The sequence below is a fragment of the Helianthus annuus genome, chromosome 16 (genome assembly GCF_002127325.2).
Source record: "Helianthus annuus cultivar XRQ/B chromosome 16, HanXRQr2.0-SUNRISE, whole genome shotgun sequence".
Taxonomy (NCBI): Eukaryota; Viridiplantae; Streptophyta; class Magnoliopsida; order Asterales; family Asteraceae; genus Helianthus; species Helianthus annuus.
In genome coordinates this window covers 140804358-140808026 of record NC_035448.2, presented here as the reverse complement: position 1 = coordinate 140808026, position 3669 = coordinate 140804358, and the positions used below count along the sequence as shown (strand labels likewise).

The following is a 3669-nucleotide window of genomic DNA, read 5'->3' as shown; positions in this document are numbered from 1 at the left end:
TCTCTTATAAAAACCTGCAGACATAGTGTGATTCAAAGTTTAAACGTGCGGGTCAACATGTGTAGTTTTTATGTGCTGGGCAAACCGGGCCGGGCTAAACCACCAACCTTTTTTTCCAATTTTTACTCAGTTTTTTAGTTACAGAAACAAAACAATGTAATCATAGTTATCAATAGCGAATATCGGACGATAAACCTATACGCTACGTAGTGATAACGACGAAATAGCGCCTGCTATTTCATGCTATTTCATGTATAAATAGTTTAAATACGCTATTTCAGGTATTAAAGTGCTAAAAATACCCTAGAATAGTGCAAATACGCCATCTTTATTAAGTAGTTTTGATACATTAATAATCTGATTCAACAGATGGACTCTTGTTCCCAATGAAATGAAACTGGGTTTATTTAATGTTAGAACACTTGAATGCATCGAAGATTTTCTACAACTTGCATCTTCATAGTTCCTAGGTATGATTTGCTATTAAAATTTTCCTGTCAAACCAACAAAAATATAATTACGATCCAAGACTACAAATATCACAATACGAGATTAATGCAACGAAGCAACGCGGGTAATCTTTTTGTAAAGATTGGTAAAAGTGATTTTGTAGGTTGTATCTGTGAATACTAAAACAATATCACAACATTGTCTATTTTTTTTAATAAAGCGCGTTTGAAGGTTGTATGTATGCATTAAAAAAAAATACACTTTTAGCTGCTTTAAACTTGTTTGAACCAAAATGATAAAAAAAATAAAATACAGAAGAAATGACATACGATATGAGCAGTTGGAATCCTTAACGAACACTCCGGAGCGAAATACTTGATATAATCATTATCCAGGATCTCTGCATTGTTCACACATTTTTAAGGTAAATATATATAATAAATTAGCAATATGGTTTTAATGATCTAATCTGAGTAAATACATGAGTTAAAAAAATTTATGAAAAAAGTATATACCATCAGGAAGCTCTGTATCTAAAAGCTCTCATGTTTCAACAGTCCAGCACCGAGCAACGTTCTCTTTGGTATATCCTCCACCTCCCGTTACCTGCACAAAAACCCTCAATATTAGTTTCTAATAGACACAACTAATAATACAAACAAAATTTATTTAAAAATACTGAAATAGACTTACCAGCAGAGGCAAACCAAATTTTTTTACAATCCTAACACATTCAGCATGATATTCAGAAGTAACAGAAAACAAGTATTACAACATCACTCAATAATAAATACGATAACCGAGCAGGTTTTGATTACAATAAGACTACCGCACCGTCTATAGAGAGGTTGAAGCAGCCTAAGCCGTCCCCAGTGAGCGAATCTGATCCGCATTGGAGAACGATCACACCCGGTTGATATGTTTCAACAACCTTTGAAATAGGTTGGAATCATCACTAAAAAGACAATACCTGCTGATATAATTACAAATCTGCACATACACATTGCAGCAAACTTGGATGACACATTTCATCAAGCAGTTGGTGGGCATAAGTAAGCCATTCAATTGCAGCAAAGGTGGATGACACATTTCATCAAGCACTTGGTGGCATAAGTAAACCTTTCTGTTTTAAAAATTAATGAAGCAATAACCAAAAACAAATTAGATGCAAGTAAAAGTGAAAGTGAAAAATTGTAACAATTTACCTCATCATTCAACACCCATAGCCATCGTCGTGTCAAGTTCGACTCGTCAGAACCCTACCCCCTTGCTGTTCGTAGAAGACTGTCAACCACCGCTGAACCCTAACCATACATGTGTGTTGACCTTCAGGTGCCTAATCGAACAACCATCGTCATAGTAGAATGACCCTGTAGCGTCTTAAAATGAATCTTCAATTCCAAATTAAAGGGCTGATGATGGGAATTTGAAAGGATGAAGACAGCACCTTCTTCTCATTGTAGCTTTTGTCTGCTAACTAAGACTTTTGTTTGGGCCTTGGGGATATAATAGAGAGGCGATTTGGCTGAAACCCTTAGATCCCCTCGCTCACGACAGTGGAAGGATTACAGGTCGGGGCTCCATGGCTCCATAATAACCTGCTGGGCTGTCTCAAATGAACAACCATCTTTTTTATTTACATTTCTGTTGTTAGCTACTTAATTGCTTTAGGCCAAATTTGCAGGATCTGTTTAGTTCAGTTTCTAGAACTAGTGTTGCAGGATTGAAACGTGTTTTCTTCGGATTAATCGTGATTGATTAATAGGGTGTCTATTTTATGTGAGAAGGGCAGAATGGGAACAAAATGGTAAAAAATTAGGATTTTAAGTTAACCTTTCATATGCCATCTTAAAATTTCAAGGTGAAATTACATTTGAGTACATAGGAGATATATTATATAGTTATATAGATATATAGATATATAAATTTGCCGCCGTTCTAAAAAAATTATATAGAAAGCAAAAAAGAAATATTTCCTATGGTAATTTAAAAAAAAATGTATAGAGTGTAACAAGAAAGAGTACACTTCCGTTTTGCTCACTTTGGTTTTGTAGTTTTAACGGTTTTGCCCCAATGGTTTAAAAATTGTTATTTTGCTCCAATACTTTACTATCTTTTTTTCCAATCAGCTCCCCGACTCTTAACTCAGTTAAACCATTCAATTAATGGTAGGGGTATTTCGGTAATTTTATATATAATTACTTAATTAATAGTAATTATTCCTTAAATTTGTTTTATCTTTTTATTTATTGATATGATATTAAACATATAAAACCCCTCTCTATCTCTCTACTTCTCTCTACCAAATCTAACCACCATCTCCGGCCGCCACCACCCCACCATCTGGCGACCACCACCTGCCATCACCCATCTTCGGTGATGTTCTAGCCTTCAATCACTACCACTCTCGTCCTCCCTTTCTTACTGTTACAAACCCTCAACCCTACCACTGCCACCTTCAAAATCATACCACCCCCACCTGCAAAATTCTAACCACGGACAACCAAACATGTCTTAACCCTAGCAGCCGCCACCTGGCTTGAACCCTAAGCAGATCTAGGGTTCCAACTGACCAAAACCACCACACCTAGCATCACCACTTGCCATTACCACGCTCTTTCTCCTTTTATTACTGTCACAAACCGTAAATCCCACCACAACTATCTGCAAAATCGTATAATTTAAAATGGATGTCACTAACACCAAACTTGGAGGCAGACTTCGATGATTTTGCAGCGCCTACATACACAAAAAACAGATAAGTATTCATTATTTATTTTTCAATTACATATTTATAGAAACGGATACTTACTTGACATGGTGTAGGAAGTGAAAAAAACTTCTTGTGAATCCTTTATCCTTGGCTGAAATGTTCTGATAGCTGGATCGAGATTCCAGAAGGCATTGAGTCTTTCCGCTATGACAGGTGAATCTTGTATGCTTAGGGATGGCAATCAGACCCGAACCCGATGGGTAAACGCGAAACCCGACACATTTGGGACGGGTTTGGGGTCGGTTAATCGAGTTTGGGACGGGTTTGGGAATAGTTTTTATTTTTTTCGCGGGTTTGGGACGGGTTTGGGATTTAGTGATATACCCGTTTACCCGACCCAATTACCCGATAAAGTTTACCCGTTTACCCGATTGTATACCCGATATAATTTCTTTTATATTATTAATATATGTCTATATATGATACATCCATTTTTTACACATATA

General features: G+C 36.4%; 1 pseudogene; it reads right to left on the bottom strand.

Annotated features, from left to right (window-relative positions):
• Nucleotides 1–309: 309 nt before the first annotated feature.
• Nucleotides 310–3269, bottom strand: LOC110919691 (annotated as a pseudogene).
• Nucleotides 3270–3669: the final 400 nt, after the last annotated feature.